This window comes from Pituophis catenifer, unplaced genomic scaffold, assembly GCF_029215685.1.
Source record: "Pituophis catenifer annectens isolate HBS135680 unplaced genomic scaffold, rPitCat1.0.hap2 SCAF_1, whole genome shotgun sequence".
Taxonomy (NCBI): domain Eukaryota; kingdom Metazoa; phylum Chordata; class Lepidosauria; order Squamata; family Colubridae; genus Pituophis; species Pituophis catenifer.
In genome coordinates this window covers 293623809-293648058 of record NW_027256881.1, presented here as the reverse complement: position 1 = coordinate 293648058, position 24250 = coordinate 293623809, and the positions used below count along the sequence as shown (strand labels likewise).

General features: G+C 35.7%; 1 protein-coding gene across 1 annotated transcript in view; it reads right to left on the bottom strand.

The window, feature by feature from the left end:
• The window catches only part of NPAS3 (neuronal PAS domain protein 3), a 745489-nt gene that overhangs the window by 583980 nt on the left and 137259 nt on the right, over positions 1–24250 (bottom strand). The window lies entirely within an intron of this gene.

Genomic DNA, 24250 nt, shown 5'->3' with positions numbered 1-24250 from the left:
TTGAGATTCTAACAACCACTGTTATTCAGAATACAAGAGAAGAATCAAATCCAATTTGTACACAATATAGCTTCATGTATTTAAATATGAAAATATATATAGTACTTTCTTTGAGAATAATTGCTTATTAATGATTATCATATATTGAATTCATTTGCTAAAATTTCACCCAACTCCTAAAGGTCCCTAGATTTCTTTTGCCATAGAACAAGTATGCCCATGAAGCATATGGAACCCTGAGACAACCCAAAAGACTTTATGGCATTTTCAACCCTCCCATGATCTTTCTAGTTCCAGGATCTAATTATCACCCATTCTAAGTAGAAAGGCTCAATTTAGGAAACTCTTGTAACATGGACAACATTGATTGCCTACCTACACTGGGAGATTGAGGCTGGCAGCTGGCCCATGTTGGAAGGGTCCATCAGGCATTAGTTTCTGGGTGAGGCAATTACCACTGTCAAGCAGGTAGACTGGTGAATCAGTAGTAGTAGTCCCTAGGAGAGGGCAAAAAGCAGACAAGGCAAGATGGGAGTCATGGGTAGGGAACTCAGGATCAAGCAGGCACTGGATGAAAACACTATAGAAGGTGTAGGACTGGAAGTGACCTGACACAAGAAGAACGATGATGACTCCCATCCAACTGCTGTTTTGAACAAAGGAAGTGTTCTATAGTGGTACTTCAGTACTTGTTGTTAATTGGTTCTGGAAGGTGCAACAAAAATGACAAGTACCAAACATTTTTTCCCCATAAGGAATGTATTAGTAATGAGCAATTGACACTGACAAGTTCTAGCTTCGGTGTTGAGTACTAAACATATGTTGAGAACTGGAGCAAAATTTTCACATCAAAATGTGTCAAGTACCAATTTCAATGAGTTTCAAATGGTACCGCTGTATTTTAAATGTCTTCTACCATCTGAATAGTGCTATGGATTCATTTCTATCTTAAAAGTTCAGCTACTGAACAGTAATGGATCATTTGGAAGACCATAGGGAATTCTTTGCAGTTTTTGACAACCAGCAATGTCTTAATTCTTTAATAAAGTCATTTTTATGATTTCACTAAAGAATTCAACTTTATGATTTCAACTCTATCTCTTCACAGTGACAGAAATCCAAAGAAGAGTTAAACTGTGTTAAAATCAAGTTACCTGAAAATTAACTAAAACTCACTGAAAACTTTTAAGTTATTAATTTCCTTACAACCTTTGTATTTATCTATAAGGAATTAAAACAAATGACAATGTCCAGGGAAAAAATGTCCAACAGAAGATTCATTTTCATATATTATGACTGCTAGCTAATTACCGCTAATTTTCAAATTAATAGATAGGGTATCCCAACAATCATCTGGTTCCAGTGTTATTTTACTTTTGATTTCAAGGACACATGAGATCTACAAAGTTGAAATTACAATTGTTTGGTTTAATTTCTTGTTACACACGCTTGTCTATTCAGAAATAAGATACCTGAAACTTTCTCCCAAATAAGCATATCAAGAATAAACTATACACAAAGGCTCACAGAGGATCAAGTCACAAAAGCTGTGTTGCAGTACAAGCTCTGTCACTTCAGTATGTGCATAGTAATGTCACATACATCACATACATATATAAAAGAGGAGTAGTTTGTGTCTCAGCAGTGAAAATCTGCACCCATCATTTTATGAAAGAAAAAGCTCGAACTATCTACATTTGAAATGTTTTGAAGATCTATCTAGCAGGTGCCATGTGTGATGGGTATACCGTTGACCTTAATTATTTGCTGAACACTGATATTCAAATAAAGGCACTGGAATAAGCAAAGATTCATCATATAGATTATTGGTCCTCTTTAAGATTGGTTATTTGCTTGTAGACATTTCATTTCCTAAATTAGGTAACATCATCAATGTCAGCTACAAGCTCAGAGACCACCAAGAAGTCCTGAGCTACAAATATTCTCTACTATTAAAATTACTATAACAGTTCTTTTAGCTTCTTTTATAAAAATTCTATCTGCAGGCAAAAGAAATCTAATCTATTTTAAATTCTGCAATAACTGAATTATGACATTTATTTCATATAATTAAGTTTTAAGTCTGAAACTTAAAATAATAATAATTCACCTACATTAAGAACGACCATGAAAGCATATAGAATCTTACAGGAAAATGTAAAATCACAAAAGGATCACTTCTATGAATTTATCTAATCTCATTTTAACATAATATTGCAAGACAAAGCAAATCAAACCAAGAGCCTATTTTCAATAATATTCTGATACTGATTGTTGTTGTTAGTTGCGAAGTTGTGTCAGACCCATTGCGCCCCCATGGACAACATTCCTCCAGGCCTTCCTGTCCTCTAACATCCTCTGGAGTCCATTTAAGCTCACGCCTACTGCTTCGGTGACTCCATCCAGCCACTTCATTCTCTGTCGTCCCATTCTTCTTTTGCCCTCAATCTTTCCCAGCATTAGGCTCTTCTCCAGTGAGTCCTTCCTTCTCATTAGGTGGCCAAAGTATTTCAGTTTCATTTTCAGGATCTGGCCTTCTAAAGAGCAGTCAGGGTTGATCTCCTCTAGGACTGACCGGTTTGATCGCCTTGCAGTCCAAGGGACTCACAGGAATCTTCTCCAGCACCATAGTTCAAAGGCCTCAATTCTTTGGCGCTCAGCCTTTCTTATGGTCCAACTTTCACAGCCATACATTGCAACTGGGAAAGATACTGATTAAGCAAATACTATTCAGAGGCCTACACTTGTATTTCCCAGCAACTGATATTGAATACCATAATTGCTTCTGATACTAGTGACAATAAAATAGCAATAGGACTCATAGCCATTGATAGTTTCATCCCCAGTGTATCTGTCAAACAGTACCCCTTTCATCCTGGTAATTATAATTATACATTGTGCTATATATTTTTTCAGTTATAAATTTCCTTTGCTTCATCTAAATTAGATTCCAAAATATGTGTTTGCTGCCTATTAAAAAGGCAAGAGAGAAGGGAAAGTCATTTCAGCTATTTCTCTTCAGCTATTTATAAGTGAATTATAAAGATATTCAAGAGCCCTAATATTTGTTCATCATCATCATCTTGTTTCAAACTGATCAATTATTTGATCATGCTAAATTGTGTTGATCTTGCCACAATATTCATATAATGTTGTTTGATTCATCACATGGTCAGCTTGAAATAAAATGATGGTGGCTCTTAGGAAGAGCCCAATCTGCTGAAGATGGTTCTTTAGTCTCTCACCCTTTTCTTGATGAACAAAGATAAAACTGAATTGGAATAATTTTTCTGATTTGCTACTTTCTTCACACACATCATGAAAACTTATGGACGTAAATCAACAAGACAAAATGTCATACAACTGAAATATGAGATTCCCATGTAACAATTAGGATAATGGGTAAGTTATGCAATATGAAGTGACATGATCAACAGCTTTGAGAAGTCCACTTGTAGCTAGAGCCACAAAAAAAAAAAAAAAAAAGCTTGGACCTCATTGGATCACTTAGGATGGAAATACCTGTATTATGAACTTCTGAAATCTGTATATTGCTAAAATAGAAATGACAGGGAATAGGGAAGAAATTCCAAAAGAAAGTGAATAGTTTCCAATCAAATTAATTCAAAAATTTCGATTCTGGAAATGAAATTCAGAAAAAAATGGGGTAAGCATTAGCATCCCAAATATAATACTATATGTGTAATGGGATATAACCCAGTCAGTAATAGAATAATTGCGCTCAATATTCAAGAACTGCCATTCAATTTCATGATTATAAATGTGTAGACACTAAATGACAGATACTGAAGAAGTGATTAATTCCATGGAAGTTTACAACGAAAAATAAAATAGATCAAACACCGAAGAAGGATGGCCTAATAATTATTGGCAAATTTAATGAAAAACCTGGAGAGGAATCTGTGTTGAAAACAGTTGGAAAAGTCCACAATGTACAGGACTCCTGGTAGATCCCTATACAGATTACTTACACATTATTTCAACAGTGTAAAAAAATGGCCCTGGATAACTCCAAATAAACAACATTGTAATTAAACATACTACATTTTAAGTAGCAACAGATGGAAAAACTCTATGCTTATAGCAAAATAGTGCTGGCTACTGGCTATGGATCACACCATCAGCTACTAATCATAGGGGGGGGGGGAGATATTAGACTAAAAAAGATTCAATGCCAATTAGATTAGAACCTAAACCCATTCCAGAATAATATAAAACTGAGGTAGAGACAGATTTAAAGAGTTGAGCCTAGTGAACAGAATTGCCAGAAGAAGCTAAAATGATTGTAAAAGATGAAGAATGAAAAGAGTTAACAAAAGCCAGAAAGAAATCAAGAGCACACTCTGGTTATTAAATAAAGCCACAGAAAAAGCTAAAAACAGAAGATTGGCAAAATAACCAAACCAAACAAAAAAAGATGTAGGAAAACTTGATAACTTAATGTAAATTTCCAGGGACAGATTAGAAGAGATAAAAAGGTGTATCTGAACTCAAAGCATAGACAAACAAGGAAACAGTATGAAAGAATAAAAGATCTGTTTAAGTAATAAGAGAAATCACAGGAACATTCTTACTAATTAGTATCCAGAGCAAGTTACCAAAACAAGGGGAATGAATCATTAAAAATACACAAGATTAAAAACAAAGAATTAAAAACAAGTGACATTTAACACATATAATAATTAAAAACAGCTCCATAAAAACAGTTGTTGAAACCTTTTGATAAAATGTTTTTAATTTCTGCATGAAACGGACGTTGCTTACCTGAACATCCCTTCTAGGCGTGCTGCTGGAGAATCCAAAGCTTTGGATTCTCCAAGCAGCACGGTGGAGAACACAGTAGTAAAATAATTCAGAATATACTGAAAAGCATAGACCAGTCTGGCACTCTAAAGATTAATTAAAACATCTCTTGAACACATGATCAGCTATAGATTTACTTACATATAATGGCATTTATCTAATTTATATTAGTTAGTAACAGTAGAATTATTATTACTACTTTCATCTAAGACTTAAATTCTGTACTACACTGTTTTTTAATCCAGGTTTCTCTAGCTCTGGATCATTTTTGAACACCATGTATTTCCTAGAGTAATGCAATCCAGTCCTGTTCTCTACTCTGAAAAACTTATGTCCTGTTTTTACATGTATGAACTAGAGAAATTTCCATAGTTATGTTCATACAATGGGATAAGTTCTGGCCTTTAAAGTAAGTTCTAGCAATCTCAACAGATTTTAAGGATGTGAAATTTCACTGGATTTTTTTTAGTGGTCATAGTTTAGGAGAATTTGAAACATATCAGGGATGAAATCCAGCAGGTTCTGGCAGGTTCTGGACAACCGGTAGTGGAAATTTTGAGTAGTTTGGAGAACCGGCAAATACCACCTCTGGCTGGCCCCATAGTAAGGTGGGAATGGAGATTTTGCAGTATCCTGCCCCTGCCACGCCCACCAAGCCACACTATGCCCACCAAGCCACGCCCACAGAATTGGTAGTAAAAAAAATTGGATTTCACCACTGAAACATATTCATAGCTTTTCTTGAAAATAATGAACAAACTGAAAACAGCCATACCAGATTAAGGCTAGACTCATAAAATGATTACATCATAAGCAAGCACAGGAGCACAATTGTCTTTGAAAGCTTTATTTTTGCACCTTTAAACCAATGAACCCATCAAACAAAGCTGCAAACATCTCTTTCTCATCTTAGGACTCTTATTGGTTAAGGCAGTGGTCCCCAACCTTTTTATCGCCGCGGACCAATCAGCCTTTGATAATTTTACCGTGGCCCGCTGAGCGCGCGCAGGGGTGGGGGCTTTGGACCACACGTGCGTACCTGCGCGGGGCTCTCTTCCCTGGAGCCTTTGCGCACGGCCCAGGAGCTTTTGCGCACGGCCCAGGAGCTTTTGCGCACGGCCCAGGAGCCTTTGCGCTGCAGCGTTCATGTCCCCCGGCCGCTGCGCGGCCCGGTGCCAGGTACTCCACGGCCCGGCACCGGTCTGCGGACCGGGGGTTGGGGACCACTGGGTTAAGGCACTCTATTTAACCAATTTTTTTCTCTATTAAATGCAAAAATTGAACCAATTTTGTCTCAGTCTCACCTCTTTTCACAATTACACTTTAGATAAACTTGGATTCAAGAAGTTAATGGATAAGACCTCTTTATATGCATTGTGCATGCTTTTCTCCCCCTTAACCTGAAAAGCCACACATTTTGTAACTTTTTCTTATAGGAGTGTAATTCCAGCATTGTGATTTTGACTTCTTTTTTGCTTAATATTCTCTATAATATTCTTATTCTGGTGCATCAGGAGTGTACAAGTATGATAAATACATGCCAATGTTTTGAGTATAATAGGATTGCAATCTTGGTATGTACAAAGACATACCATAAGAGCCTGGTGGCGCAGCAGACTAAAGCACTGTTATTAACAGTGCTGTTATTAACATCAGCTGCCTGCAATTACTGCAAGTTCAAATCTCAACAGGCTCAAGGTTGACTCAGCCTTCCATCCTTTCTAAGGTAGGTAAAATGAGGACCCAGATTGTGGGGGCAATAAGCTGACTTTGTATAAAATATACAAAAGTATGAAGGCTATTGCTTAACGCATTGTAAGCCGCCCTGAGTCTCCGGAGAAGGGCGGCATATAAATCAAATTAAAAAAAAAAAGACACTAAAATGTTTATTGCATCTTCACTAGTTTCTGATATAGAGGCTTGAAAATGTTCACTGAGCCTCACTTAATTCATCAATAGGATCATGGTTTTTTTTTCATGCAAAGTCAATTTTAGATGAGAAGAAATTTGAATTATAGTGATATTGCTATTTACTTCAATTTCATAAACTGCCTAATGCTAAAAGTGTAGTTTTTTTCCATTATTACTAATGGCAGCTTTTAAATTCACTTTGGGGTAAAAATTAACCATGAAATTCCATTTCCAAAAAACTGATTTATGACTCTCATTATTACTGCTTGTTAATCCCAATTGTGACTTTCCCTTAGTTAATGCAATGGAAGGTTGGAATCTTCACAGAAGAACTGGAAATAATATGTTTTGTCTGAGTCAGCAAGATGGAATTAAGTCCAGATTACTGTCTAAAGACCCAGTGAATGTCCAAAATCTGGCAAAATCTAGAAACATGACTTATATGGCCAGAGTACAGAATACAGAAGCTCTTTGCTCTTCTCTTACAGATAGACAGCTCAGTTTGTGCTTCGAAAGTCATCAAAGTCAACAAGAAGTTGCCTCTCCTGATCTTCCATCTGTCTAATGAGAGGGTCTAAAAGAAGGAATGGGTTTCTGACAAATTATGAATTTTACAATTTCATCATTAAAGACATGGACTAAAACACAGCTGACACAATCTTATTTTTGAAAGGCATCCTTTACCTAAAAAAGACAGATTTGCTTTTCAAATGTGTCAGTGATCTGAAGTAGGCAAACAGACTCTCTATTCTTGCCATATGGAAATTCTACACTTTAAATTCAAAGTAATTAATTCCTCAATTAATTCTGCATTACAATAATTTGCAAGCTTCTACTATTGACATATAACTTTTTCATAATAATTCAAAATAGCAAGGTTAAACAATAAGGGTTTACTATTCGTGCTAAGGAGAGTTCCAAGCAGCAAAATTAATGCAAGAAACCTAATTATTTTCCACAGCAAGAACGTAACATGTGAAACAAGGACATACAAATAAATATTTGTGTCAAGGAAGTTTTGATAACATGCCAATGAAATTGATTTCCCAAATACACAATCTTCTAAAATGTACAGGTGGATAATAAACATTTAAATACTAACAAACATTTGTTTATTTTGATATAGGATATCGAGGTTGGAGAATGCTTCAGATCCAAATGGTGCTTCAAAGTATGTAACAGCTTAAAGCAATGCAACCATTTCTTGAGAATGCACAATAAAAGCTTAAACGTGTGGCTTCTATTTGGGAGAGGTTTGATGTTTGATGCTCATGCCCTGAAGCACTTTTCAGAGACTGAATCTGAAGCACTGTGCTGAACAGTTCTGGGTGGATGGATGGATGGATGGATGGATGGATGGACAGACAGACAGATGTACATACGTACGTATGTATGTACCAGAGGTGGTATTCAGCCAGTTCACACCAGTTTGCATGAACCGTTGGCGGAAATTTGGCCAAGATTGCCAAACTGGTAGCGATGGCTGGCTGGCCACGCCCCCGAACCGGTCCCCGGTCGCCACTCGCTCGTCCCACCCACCATGTTCGTCACCACGTTCTTCGCGCACGTGCATCCCATTGCCTTGCAAGTCCAATGGGATGTGCATGCACGAAGAACATGGCGGTGACGGCAGCAGCTTTTTCCATGACCTCCAGTACTTTTCAGTAGCCTGCGGCTTCTTTGCCAGCCGCTTTCCTGCAGGAGCGGCTGGTTGGGGGCCACCAAAAACTCTGGTCAGCTTGCCTTCTGGATCTGGACTAGCCGCCGTGGAAGGTAAGCAGCTCAAACAAAGAGGGGGGGAGGAAGCGGGGCTAGGGGCGGAGTTGCTAAAGGAGGGGAAACCAGGGCAACTGGCGAAGGGAGGGAGGAGGTGGAAATTCTCAAAATTTCCCTACCTTTTCCTGTGGGCTTGGGTAGGTGAGGGGGTCATGTGACTGAGTGGGCGTGGGTGTGGCTGATGTCAAGTTGGCCACGCCCACTCAATCACATACCCACCTAGTTATGCCCACCAAACCAGTAGCGAAAATTTTTGAAACCCACCACTGGTACGTACATAAGATATAGTTGGATTCAGCATGCCTATCTGGAAACGTTTTTGGCCTTCCATATAGAGAGAATTGGGATTTGCTTTATTTCAGGCTATTTTCTCATCTATAAGATTTTATCTCAAAATACATAAGAAAGTTTCTTTTCCTAACCAACTTACAAATTATGTGATGTAGTCAGCAGTTACTGCTTAAGTTAACATGTGAAGCTTTCTGGCAAACAATACTTCATTATGATCAGTTAGACATTTTGATATCTCAAAAGCAAAAGTCAGTAGGAAGGTCTTCAAAAAGGCAATGTTTAAAAAATATTGCCATGTATCATTTACCATAACAGCTGTACAGTTAAACTTTAGGCACAAACCAAACTGGAGAGGAGCTGCTGCATAAATAAGATCCCCATGGCAACTAAATGAGCTACTAGATAACAGAAAAAAGGATTTATGTGTTTGCTGAGCTGTCTTGCCCTAGAGGAATTCTCCAGGCAAATGCAGGCCACCTGCCACATGTTATATTAAGCTCAGCCTTCTGGACTTATTTTCTGCAAAAAGGTCCAGCAACTTTTGTTTGAAAGTTTCATTCAAGCCTATTTCCAAGCAACTGCAAATGAAAGCAGCAGATTCTTATTTTCCTGTGCTTTTGCATAACTGTGATTGCACATAAATTATGCATATAATTATGAATATAAAAACACCAAATGATTGTAACTCCTACAAAAAAGTAGCAAATAGGCTAAATTACTGAGCTGTTATGCAAATTCTTCTATTTTATTCCCCATTCTATGAAGAAGATTTCCTTTTAAAAGTAGCCAAGAAAATGCTTATAACCCAGACACTGACATATTTTTAAAAAAAATATCAAAGGAACTGCTTTGCCAAAGGGGGGGGGAACCAACCCTCTCTCATAACAATTAAATAAAACGGAAAACTGGATTTCAATGCTAAATATGAAGAATTTTTCTAAGAAACTCAGAATATCTGAAAGGTCAGCAAAACTTCTTTAGAACAAAATGTCACGAAACAAACAATTTAACAGCCTGATACACAAGGCAATAATTGTAGGGAAGAACATATATTTCTTAATAAAAAATAATGCTGGCTTTTGAAGGAAAACTGTTATATACAGTAATATACTTTCATAAAATGTACAGTGTTGGTCAAAACTGTCTTGCAAAAATTCTCAAGAGTAGTTGGGAAAATGCTTTATTTCCAATGGAAAAAAGGTTGTGTTGTACTTTGATAAAAAGGAGGAAACTCATTGATTCATTTGATTATTGTGAATTATTTTTTTCTTCAAGTTATCTATCTGTAATAAAGATACTGAATGACATTTATGTCATAATTTCATCAAACAAATGACACAATTGCATAATCACATCATGGTACCAGGTGCAAGTTATCATTTGCCTGCTGATGTCATGACTCATGTCTTATTTGCATCTACCTTGAACCCCTACAGATGCCTCTGCCTTAATAAATTAATAATTAATTTAGGATCCCCAATAATTAATTTATCATCCCCATTTAATTTAGGTCCTCAATATGTATGGACATTTATTTGTTTAATCAGGAAGAAGACTGAAAAGAAAAATGGCATACATGAAATTAAAATTAATGTTACAATACCTAATTAGCAAAGAAGCATAGTGCTGATTTTGTCAAGCATGAAAAAAGTCTATCAAATCTTTTTCATTTTTCATGTATGTTGTGACTACAACTCCCAATATTCCCAGCCAGTATGGCCAGGCTGGTTGTGAATCTAAGGAAGTGTAGGATCCAGAAATTCAAACACTGGTTTTGTGTTGTAGACGCCTATCACACAGTTCCAGAAACATTTGAATTAAAAATTGCATTGATGTGACGTTCCTACCACAAGTTTCATTTACTCCAAGCCTTCATAGTGACTGTTGCTTATCTTTTTGATAAAGGTGTACCTTTTGGGAGCTTGCAGAACTTTGCAGCACAAACTGACCATGAATTTGTAGTGCTTTTTCATCTAGTATATGCTACAAATCATTTGCTAATATAAACTATAATGCAAAGTGCTTGAATATGCTTTTTCACATGCCATTTATCTATACAGCTAAACAATGCTTACATTTTTCTTCAAGCAACACCTCACCTAGTAATTTTAAGTGGAAAATTAAAGTGTTGATATCGAACAGATAGCGATGGGAATTATATTCAAGAATTGTATTTCTTTATAATTACTCTTCTAATCAATCCCAAACTCTATACTAAAAGAACTGAAGCAAAAAAGATTGTAACAATATAAACCACTTCACCAGAATTACTTATCGAAATTAGATTAAGTTGTATTTGTTCTAAAATTTCCCAAATATTAATTCATTGGATTGAACCCAGAAGATCTTCTCAACTAATCCTCTTAGTTCTTCATGACGTTTTGCCAGCTGCATATAGGAACTACAGTACACATATGGAAGAGGCAATGAGACATTTTAGTAATCTATAATATTGCTCTAATAATATCTTACATTCCAAATGTTTTAACTATTAACTATTTTATTAATAGATAGATAAATATCAACTATTAACTAACTTCAGCATGAGTCTCTCTCCCCCCTCCCTCTCTCTCATATTTAAAACATAATATGCTTCTGCAGGCAGCTCATTAGCACATATCTTACCTTGTAGACTTCTTTTATAAAATTTAATCTATTTTAATTATATTTCCAGTACAATGATGGAAATGAAATTTAACACTAGGATACAGAGTTTTAAATTTTCTACCCTGGAATAGATGTTCTTGATAATTGATTATTGAATTGTGCATTTATTCTATTGCTGCGTCTTCTCTAGCCAGCGTATCTCACTTGACCTCATAAACAAGGATCTTAAATTATATTAAATGAAAAGAGCATAAATTTATCAGGCAAAAGGACTTCAGATTGTGACTATTCTTGTCACCAATACTATTTTTTGGTGAGTTGGTCAGTGGGATAGCGGAGGGACTCAAGGAATGTCAAATTAATGAAAGCATATTCCCAAACCTTTTCAGCGTGTATAATGGTGTAATCCAACACCCCAAAGGGGCAGAATATGCAATGTGACACTGATTTAATAATGCAGACAAGAGCAGCAATATCTGTTGAAGGCTTTGAAGAAGGCATTAGCCAGGGAAATGAAAAGAAGTTCCATCATTTCTCAAATTGGGACATATTCATTTTCTCATTGGCTATTAGATTATTCATAAGGTATTCATATTAGCTACCTAGTAGAACTTTTTAAACTATACTAACTGCTAATCATGTTAATTCACAATGTAGAGTCAATGTATATGCCAGGTTCATACACTGAAATCAGCAAGTTTGACAACATCACCATCATCACCAGTAGTGGGTTTCAAATCCCATCGCTACCAGTTCGTTCGTGGACAAACGGGCACTCGCAACGCTTCTGTGCATGCGCAAAGATGTCTGGGCAGGTGGGCAGAGCCTCCCGCCGCCACCGCTATCAGTTCGCCGGACCCAGGGCGAACCAGTAGCAACCCACCACTGATCATTACCCTAAAATCATAAACAATTACTTAGAAGTTGAAGTTTCAGTTACTTCAGATGAAAATAACTAATGAATTAAATGCACAATAATCCAGAGAGTCACAAAAGTAAAGTAATTAGAAAAACCAACTGTAAGAAGTTTTACATGGTTGCTGTGAAATAGATGAAATTTATAATAAAATTCTACTTTTAAAAATGCTATACTACCAGTCCAACGTTCCTCACAGGGTTGTTATTGTGAGGAAAACAGAAGTAGAAAATAGTATTAGGCATGTTTGCCACCTTGAGGCATTTACAAAAATAATAAAGGTGAGATCTAAGCCAGAAAACATAGGGGATTGTGTTTTATTGCATTGTCTCAACAAAATATGATGCCGATTTTTAATTTGATAACTATTTATTTTAGATAAGAGTTATTTTGTGTTAAATTATTAGAGAACAAGCTGCAGAATTTTTTTTATTACTAAGAGTTGTTTGTCACTCGTCATGCTTCAAATAAGATTTTGATGTAACATATACAGGCCAGCATAAGTTTTACTTTGATTTTTTTTAGATGTAATCACCTAAAATATCTAGCGATAGATATGACAAATGCACTTTATATTTCAATGTGTCAAACTACTTCAGTGCCATGAAATTATGTTGAAACTGGCAGGTAAGCACAGTATATTAAATTTTTCTTTTGAATCAACTTCAATTCTGTACTGAATTATTGGAATTTTAGTGACCTTAAAAAGACTGTCAGAAATAATATACAACAGAGAGTTTTGAAATCTAATATGCTATTATACCTTCTTCATATAAAATAATATAATTTCTATATAGGCAAAGAAGTAAAAAAAATAACAATCTATTTGAAGAAGATTTTTATACTTACAGTTTTATGTTACCATTATATTTTGTTTGAAAGCAAATTAACTTCTCAGTTGTAGATCTGAGAAATTCAGAATATTTCTAAAGTCTACCTCAAGATTTATTCTTTTTAGCATGTAATCACTGGAGTTCACAAGCCAATTATCTGGTCCTTTGATACCCTTTTTAGTTTTTGTTGTGTTTTACAACCAATCTTAATCTTACTAGCATAATAAGAATAATTATAATAAGGGAACAATCACATATACAATCAAATTGGAAAATGTGATTATGACACTAAAGGAAAAAAATCTAATTCAAAGAAACTTACATCTAGTCAGGTAGAAGTGCCATCACTCATATTGTTATTTATAATTGCACAAAAGAAAGATAACTGAGGAAAATACAATACCAATTGTGTAACCAAACATAGTCCTGTTGCCTTGTAATTGCTAAGATAAGGTCTTCTCTTTGAAAAAAAAATCCAAAACACAAAATGCTGATAAGCATTCACTCTCAGTTTTTTCTTTATGTGGTAACATTAATTCACGAAATAAATCTTGTATCACTTCATCCTAATTTAAACATACACTTCTTGATTCTGTTCTGGGTTTTTGTAATCCATACTAGAATACAGCTAAACTCCAATTCTTATACCTCAGTTATTTCATATTTTCTGTTTAAAAGGATAAAGGGAAAGGAGTTAAATATGGAAACAGTTACCTACTCTGGTCTACATACCTAGCTCACGGGATAATTAAAAAGCAAATTAGACTTTATTCAATCATAGCATTTCTCCTTAAACCATTTTTCTTTTTTAACTTCTAAATCCAATAATCTAGTTTTAAAATGTAATACCTCTTAATCTATCTGCTTGATAGATTCACTTAGCCACTGTTCTCTTCCCCTGGAACATCTCTTTCATCTCACCTAAAATTCATTTTATAATAATTTTTATAATATTATATTATATACATATATAAACACACACACACACATATATATATACACATACACACACACACACACACACACACACACACACACACACACATATATATATATATATATATATATAATTTTTAATAATAAATTAAAATATTAAAAATCTGTGACATACCAACAGGAAACTTAAAAACTGTCAACACAACAGATTGTAAGGCTTATAAGTAAAGCAACAGCCAGTTATATTTCATGACCCAGTATTGGGGAGGGGGGAGTGAGGAAAACAGTAAATCAGAGAATGATTTGGAGTCCTTTTTTCCTTTCAGTAATGACTGCATTTTATTCTAGTTTGATATAATTCTTCAAAGGGGTTTTGTTTTCTTCTCTGAGTTCTTAACAACAATTACACACTCAGAACAACTATTCCTTTGCTGTTCAGAAGCCACAATAGCAGTCTGTATCCAAATTCTGAACTCTGTTCTTATCAGAATGAAATCATCTATGTTACAAAATGAAAAACAAGGCCAGCATTCAAAGTTTCAGCAAGAACACTGCTGGGCATCTACCTGTCTAGCACTTTTGAAAAGACTGAACAGGATCCTGGGTTTTTCTACGGATAAGTTTATCCCTGCAGAAATATATGCCAAGGACATCCTAGCCACAATTTATGCCATTAGAAGGCAATGTACAATCTTCTCTCATTCAGCCTTATCAGAAGTAGTATTCACATGTCTGCCAAGCAATTTGTATGGTGTTCCCCACATGGTGCCAGTCATTTTCACCATGGGTGGTCTTAAAAATAACTGAAGTCATACAGAAGATAAGAGCCAATTTTGCCCCTTCAAGAAGCAGCACTAGAACCAGTGGAAGAAAAGTGCTGGTTAGCAAATTTTGTCTAAACATGAAAAGAAAAACCCTCACCAAAAGTTCTGCTTCACAATAGTGGGATATTTTTTTGTCATAGGCATTGCAACAGATTACAAAACATTTAAAAATACAGTCTCTCTATCAGGTATTATTGGGGTATGCAAAATGCATTGGTCATTGTAGCTGATGAATTGGTATGGCTTGGTAAACACACAGACACACAGACACACACACACACATAAAACAAACTGTGTATAAATATTTAATTAAATATTGAACCATACCCAGCCTTGCTATCTTAGCAGCCTTGCCCTCCTTCCCTCTTCAAAAGACATTAGAATTGTAAGTTTTATTTCAAATGATTTAAATTTATAGCAGTATGTCTTTATAGATTGTTTCTAGAACATGCTCAAACAACATGTCCTTACCGATCTCCAGTTTTAAGTACCATTTGGGACTCTTCCCATGTTTTGGTCAACTGCTTTTCCTTTTTCTCCAAGAACAAGCAGTCCTCAGTAGATGATTCAATCAAGAGAGGAGACAAACAAGCAGATCAGTAACAGCAAGGAAGAAAAACAGAGGGATTCTAGAGCCAAATCATGTGTATCTTCTAATCCAACAGATCACAGTGAAACTTCACTGTTGGAATGGCGGTATCTGGCAGCAGCTAATAATTATATAGTTTTCATCACTTGTGAAATAGTCAATCTACCGCCTCCACATTCTGGAGTAGAATATGTACAAGTCCTTGCAGTTCACCAAGACTAGCCTAAATAAAAGGGGATCAGGACTACCTATACCCGCTCTACACCATATCAGTTTTTCACTATTTCTTGTCTCCCATACTAATAAAATAGTAAATAGTAAATAAAGATTAAGCAGTACTTTAAAAAATAATATTTCTGGGCAACTTTACTAAAAAAAAAATCCAAGATTCCCATATCAGTAGATTTGTCCCCCAAATAACACTTTGTGAGCCTTCTAATCAAACTTTTGGAAACACCTAACATTGGGATTATTGAAACCTCCAGTGAAAAAACGTGATCTGTTGGGACGGGGGAACATCCTTCATCAATCTACCTATCAATAGTATGTTTTTGAACTTTAGGGCATGAGTGAGGGATACAGTAGAGATCTTAGCTTGCATACCATTTCTTCTGCAAATTACCATAGAATAGCTTCTGACATTACTTTTTTTCAAAGAGAGTGAGAAAAACTCTTTAAGACATTCTCATCTACCAGTTTATTTTCTAGCTGCAGCCTACATGCAGAGATATGAAGAAAAGCAACCTTGCATAGACCTTGTTGATACAGTCACAAAGGATTGCTGAAAATCTAACTCTGCTAAGTCAGAGATCCAAGAAATTCTTGACTTGTCTCACTGAAAGATAGTAGAAAAATGAAAAAGGGAGTCAACTAAGTTGATACTAAACCTAACCAATAGGAAGGAAATGGCTTAAGTATTTAAGTATTGACTGGCATCTTGAAATAGTGATCATGTTATGTATGAATTTGAAGTATAGAAAACGCTATGAAATGAAGATACTTAAGAAACAATTGAAACACCCAGAAGAAGAAAGATACCTAAATAGGTCAGACTTTATTGAAGCAGTACTCTTAATAATATGAAGTGAAAGAAGAGCCAGGTATAGAAAATGGAAGGAAATGCAACCAATGAAGAATATAAGGTAGTCTCCAGAAATATAAAGATTGTGTCAGAAATGCTAAAGCTCAGAGTGAGCTGGAGCTTAGATGAGACACCCAAAATAGCAAAAAAAAGAGGTCTTTGGAATTTCAAGATAAAAGATAAGCCAAACAGAGTATATGTCCATGAGGAGAAGAATATGGTCAAGCACTAACAGATGAAGTTGAGAAACTTCAGGCATTCTTAACTTCTATTTTATAGAAATAGAGCCATAACGGATAATGCTTATGCTATTGGAGAGATTGCAATTTAAGATAAAAAAGAAGACAGAATTTAGCTAATCTGAATAATTTCAAATCTCCAGACTATTGAGGGAACTACAGATGATGCAGAATATTCTCAATTATCATCTAAATTGGAAAAGATAATTTAAATAGATGATCAAGTGGTGTCTTTGAGCATTTGAGTAGCATACTATAAGCTAATATGGATTTGTTGCAAACAAATCCAGCCAAATCAACCATATTTCTTTGATAAATATTAGCTAGTATATAGAGGAATGTTATAGAGTGCGAGAGCCTCAAGAAAAGCTTTCAAGTGTGTCTCATATTGTCTCGTACAACAAAGAGAAGGTTCAAAAATATCCAGACAGGCTTAAGTATGTGTTGAAATGGAAAGGATAGAATTTAACTAGAATAAATGTAATCATCTACATCTACATAGGGAAAATATAAGTTGTATAGGATATGGGGACCTGGCTTAGCAATAGTACAAGTGAAATGTATTTCGGAGTCCTTGTCAACCATTAGATAAACATGAGCCAGCAGTGTAATGCAGACACTAAAAAGACAAAAACTATATTGGGTGCATTAACAGGTTTATAGAGGCCAGACTACAGGAATCATTTTATTCTACTTTGCCCCAGTAAGTCTCTCTTTGGAGTACTATGTTCATTTCTTGGCCCCACAATTCAAAGGACATGACAAACAGAAGCAAGTTCAGAAAGGGATTAATAAGATGGAAAATTTCCTGGCAATTACTGTGAGAAACAGTTGAAAGACTTAAACATCTGAGCAAGTTTAGTCTATAGAAAAGGCAGCATCTTTTCTTCTGATCTTTATGAATCATCTTTATTCCCTTCCAAAAGAGAAGTAGCTATTCCACTGCATCACCCAATAAAAACAGGCCCAAGAATTTCAATGTTTAAACCATTATCAGATACTCAGCAGTCATTTAAATTATTTCATAATAGCTTCATAGCTTTTCTACCATACAGGTAGTCTTTGACTTACAATTACAATAGGAAATGGGAAAATTAATCATTATATGGTGCAGTCATTATGTAGTGCAGTCATTTACGTGAGGCGTTATGTCACGGCACCCTATTTTACAACCCTTTTTACCACAGTTGTTAAGTGAATCACTGCAATGTTAAGGAAGACATCATGTAACCTCATTTTGTGATCTCCCCTGCTGGCTTCCTCATCAACTTTGCTTGTCAGAAGTCAACTGGAAAGGTTGCAAATGGTTATCATGTAACCACAAGATGGCAAGACTGTTTGTATGATGGAATCACAAGCACCCGAATCACAATATGTCTCTGCAGGGACATTGCAATGGATTGAGCACTGTTATAACTTCAAACAGTCACTAAATTAATGGTTGTAAGTTGAGGACTACCTGAGAATCTCATTTACCTAAGTTTTGGTGTATATAGAAGGATGTATATATAGGAGCAGTGGTGGGATTCAGCTGGTTCACACCTATTCGGGAGAACGGTTTGTTAACTTTCTGAGCAGTTCGGAGAACTGGTTGTTGGAAGAAATCTCCTTCCAACAGCCTTTTGTTTTTTTCCACTTAAGGAAACATTCTGGTGTTGTTTCTAGCCTAGTCCTTATCTTTATTGCCCTGCTTACAGAAACTGCCTCTTTATTACATTGTAACAGCTAACGGTTCTTGGCAGTACACCCAGACTTTCTGTCACCTGAGCTTCTCCGGAGGTTTTTTTTTCTTTGCTGATACTTTGCTTTGCTTTACTTTATTAGGAGCTTGACTTTCTAAAGGGGAAGGGTTGTTTTAAGCTTTTTATACTGCTTTAGTGGCACTGTCCTTTTGGGGTGTACTTCCAAGAGGCAGGATGCAAGCTTGGCACTAATTTTTTTACTGCCTTTCTGGGGGCATGTAATCTTTCCTAAAATCTGGATGATTTCCTTAGGATATCTTGTGAGGTGAGTGAGACCATCTGGCATCTTTAAGTGGTGCAAATGGATCTAAGGATTGCTTCGCCTGGGTGTGAAAGGGTGCTTTGTCAGTTCACTGAGCACAGAAGTCTCTTGTCTATGGGGATTCTTCAGTCATCCAGGTCATAACTGTCCCAAAGATACTTTTTTCAAGAGGCAACTGGACTTTCTTGGTTTGCAGAAAGTCAAGTTGCCTCTTGAAAAACCACCTTTGGTGCTTTGGAATTGCTTTGGAATGGCCAAGGCACATGATTGCTAACTGATAGTAAGATTTTAAAAAAATAGGAGGTAGGGGTGTGGATCCTCCAATTTGTTTTAGTTTTCTCTCATGATAACATGGCACCAAGCTTGAAGTTTATTTAGATATTTGTGGCATGTACTAATTTTATTGTGATCCTGACAAGCTTGGGAGGCTTGAACCTGGGTCCCCTATATAATTTGTAAATTTGTATCTTTAGCTCGGCATTTTGTAGCCCAAAGATGCCCACCTACTTTCTGGAGAGCTTAAATGACCTCTCTTCTAAGGGTTTCACTTTATGAGCAAGAGTTAGCTACTGATAGTTTCATTGCATTTTAACTATTTTAATTCCTCAAGGTGCTCTGCCATTCTGCCTGGTTTGTAACTCCAGCTTGCAGGTATTTCTAATCTAATGACTGGTATTTAGGGCAGCTTTTTGCAAAAAAAGAAGCTTTTTCTATTTTTTGAACAGATAATCCTTGATTTACAACAGTTCATTTAGTGACCATTCAAAGTTACAATGGCACTGAAAAAAGTGACATGACCATTTTTCACACTTACGACCGTTGCAGCATCCCCAAGGTCACGAGAGGCCGGGTGAGGCAAAGTGGCCCTTGACATGAGTAACGTCGAGTTGGCCACGCCCACCCAGCTGGTCATTAGGGCAGAGAACCAGTTGTTAAATTATTTGAATCCCACCATGGTATATGAGAGGAACTGTATGAGTGCAACCCCATGTTTTGTGCAGGATTTCCAATTAAAGCATCCTTGAGATAAGACTAACCAGCCTTTATTTGAATAAATACACTGAAAAGGAGCTCAATAATTGGTTCCCCTTTTGAACTGCTATTATTGGTTTTTTTCTAATATTTAATAAGAATTTGCCATCCTAAAACTTCAGAGCATGTCTTTTCAGTCCAATGCTAGCTGTCATGATCAAATTGAATTTTTCCTTCTTAGTGATCCCATCAATGTTATGGCATTTGCAAATTTGATATGCATTTCCTCCATCTATGCCATTAATGAAAATATTGAAATCTATTGGGCTTCAATACAAACTCTGCAGCACCCCACTTGATACTTCAGTTTGATAAGGAAATGCCGCTTAGTACTTTTAAATATGATTTTGAGTCAGATAATAAGCATGCAATCCTGTCCTCTTTTAACTAGCTTCTAATTAGAATGTTACGTAGTACTTAGTCAAATGCTTTGGAGTTCACAACATTCACACAAACTACTGAAGAAGTTACTCAATCAAAATATGATATAAGCTTATTCTGCCAAGATTTTTTTGACAAATTCACGCTGACTTACTTGCCGCATTTGTTTTCAAGGTGTATTCATACAGATCACTTCATAATCTGTTCCTATAGTTCCCCAGATATTGATGTCAGGCTGATTGGTCTCTCACTCCCAGAGACCTCCTTTTTCCAAAGATAGAGACATTTAACCTCTTTAGTCATCTGGTTCTTTACCCATCCTCCAGGATGTGTCAAAGATAATAAACAGTTTCCATTATAAGATAAGAATCCTGTAAAGGATGAATATCAGAATACTCTTATGTGCTGCTCAGGGACAGGGATGCTACTATTTTATCTCTTCATATATATACAACTGTAACTCATCTAAAATTGGTATCAGAAACAAGAATGATTTTAACGGTGAAAAAAATGGTGAAAAAAATCTCATTGTTTCATGAAAAGGCCTCAAATATTTTCAAACTATTAAAAATTAGATGGTGAAAGCCAAGAGGAACTACTAAACTACAAGTGTGTGTTTTATTAAAAAATATTTGCATCTATTTTAAAGACAAGATTTCAATCAAATTTTCTCCATGTGGCACTAAATATCTAAGACATACATCTAAATTACTGACATTATATCAATACAGGTAGTCCTCAATGTACAAACAGTTCATTTATTGACAGGTCAAAGTTACAATGGCACCAAAAAAAGCGACTTATGACCATTTTTCACCCTTACGGCCGTGGCAGCATCCCTGTGGCCACGTGATTAAAATTCAGATGCTTGGCAACTAGTTCATACTTTATGACCATTGCAGTGTCTCAGGGTCATGTGATCACTTTTTGCGACGTCCTGACAAGCAAAGTCAATGGGGAAGCCAGTTCACTTAATAATTCTCTTACTAACTGCAGTGATTCACTTAATAACTGAGGCAGGAATGGTGGTAAAATGGGGCAAAACTCACTTAAGAAGTGTCTCACTTAACAACAGAAATTTTGGGCTCAATTGTGGTTGTAAGTCGAGGACCACCTGTACCAGTATCCAAATCTACCCATTATTTAAGACTAAAAGAAATTAGCTAATACTAAACTTGGTAAAGCTAACTTTATTACTATCTGGTTTCTAAGAGGCTGAACATGATAGCTGTATGCCTCTCCCAGGACATCTACTAAAACAAACAACTTTCACCCAGATTCACCAAAAGGAAAGCAATCTAAAGGCTTTGGCAGCTAATGCCATTATACGGAGGCTCTCATAGTAGCCTTGCTTAGCCTGCAGTGTAGGATCACATGGATATTTCAGTTGCTTCCCTGTAGTTTACAAAACCCTACCTCCAAATAGTTCACACAGCGCTATTATTCACTTTTTCCCCAATAAACCAAAGTGACTGATATAGTCCGTACACAAACTATTTTTTTTAATTTTGTAATCACCAAACTTGGGCTGAATTTCAAAATCTCTGATAGAAAAATGGCTACTTCTTGCTGGCAAATACATCATTTAGGGATAGGTTTCAAATATGATGGCAATTTGAAAAAAGCAATTTGACCGATGCATGCATTTATGACCAAATTGTGTGCGCCTAAATGAGAAAACACACCAGAATGGGAATAACAGTATGCAGCTGCATGAGAAAATTTGATCTAAATGAGACAGTCGCAACCAGTAATCTTAACAGCATCTTTTTTTTCCCTCTATCTTTGAGTCATATGCTTGGTTAGTGACCATTTCACTTCTGATTTAAGAAACAGATTGCAGTTGCTAAACAAGGAGAGGGTGTGAGTTAAAACTTACCTTACAGTCCTATTTAGCATTTCACAAGTAGAAAGTGTGATTAAACTGGATAAAAGAATTTTTACAAATTATTTTAAATTAGGTTATGTTCAAATTAGCTTAAATGCAAGGTTTGTCATCTTGCTTAGCCACATACTGGCTGATTAATAGTTATATTACTTTTTTGTTATAATAATTTTATTAAAGATTACATAAAAAATAAAAGTGCAAACTAAAAAGAAAAATAACTCACTTCTGTCCCAGCTAATATACATAATTTTAACATCTTAACATTATCTCTTATCTTACAATTATATTTAAATCTTCAATATCTCACCTCATTCTCTATAAACATTCTTAAAAACTCATCCTTTTCCTAATCAGCTCATTAAGAGCTATCAGAAATAACAATATATCTATTATAAACTTAATCTAATAAACCCATTTAAATTCCTTCCATTTATATATAAATCCCACAACCTCATCATTTAAATCCACTCTATAAAACTCAAATTGAAATTCCCATCAGATACAGAAACATTTATATAAACTTTCTAAAGGCAACTGCATGACTGGAGCAAAACAGATGTCAAACTCGAATATTTGTATATAAACCTCTTTTTTTCAAAAAAAGGAGATTTCATGAATATATGTAAAATACCTTAGAGAAATTGCTGCTCTAAAAATAAAAAGTCATATTCTCTGTTCATTACACTTTAAAGGTCAACTCATTGGTCAAGGATGCTACAATATATGAACATTTAATCTTGTCAAGCACCATTCTTACCACATTTTTAAATGTAACAATAAAAATGTAAAGAACAATTAAAGAAATGTGTTTGCAAAAATTTGTATAAATTATACGAAGATGTCACTGGCTGTAACTTCTGTGGAGTTTACACATGGTGGTAAATAGTGATTTATCTTTGCATAATGTACAAAATAGCTCCCATAGGCTGCAAGTTATTCAGCAGCACATTCTTAACAGAAAGACCAGCTTAGAATAGAGAAATAGACTGCTGGTTATCTGAAGATTACAAAGGATGAACAATATGAAAACTGGGAGGGGGGATTGCGTCTTGAAATGGGACAGTGTTTTCCAAAAAAAATTGTTCAAATAAACAATGCTTAAATACAAAATTGTGGTTTTCTGATATCAGTTCCAAGGAATATCTGACTTTTTCCTTCCCATATTCTTCTTAAACAAGTTGATCAAATATACCAGGGTATCAAACCTACATCGTGACATGACGTATCATGACATTTTCCCCCTTCGCTAAACCGGGCATGGGCGTGGCCAGCAGGTAACGCATTCGGCCTGTGGGCCGCGAGTTTCACACCCCTAAAATATACATTATTCAGATGTAAATTAATTAATTTTTAGAGTTACATGTGAAGTTCTTCATCCAGGAAACGACATTCAAATACCTTGGGATAGTAGGTAGTCCTCCACTAATGAGCACAATGGAGTATGGAATTTTGGTCATAAGTTGTTGTGGTCATAAGTTGATACACCACATGCCAAATGGTTTTTTTGACCATTTTTAAGATGTGAAAGGGAGTTCCCACAGTCATTAAGCAAATCACATGGTTGTTAAGTGAATCCAGCATATCCAATAGAAAGTTGCAATCATGTTGATCACCAGATTCTGCAATTGGTCATATATATGAACCTGTTGCCAAATGCCCAGAATGTGATCATATGGACCATAGTGTGTGCATGTCAGTTATAACTTTAGAGGATGGGTTGTCAAGATTTTTTTAAAATCTGTTCTAGCTTCAATTATCATTAAGCAACTGGTTGTAAGTTAAGGATTACTTATGGTATTTGCAAAGAAGAACTTGGAATAGTAGTCAATTGCAAGTTGAATATGCACATAGTTATAGAGACAGCAACTGCAATTTTAGACTCCCACCACAGAAGTATAGTTTCTGAAGTACAGGAAGTAATAATTGCACTCTATTTTACTCCAGTCAGATGCCACTTCAAGTACTGCATCCAGTTCCAGGCAACACATTTTGAAAAGGATTTGCAAACACTGGAATAGCTTCAGAGGGGGCCAAGGAAGATGTTAAAGGATTAAAACTTAACCCTTCAGACACAAATTGAAGGGAAAATATACGTTTAGAGTGAAAATAAGATAAATT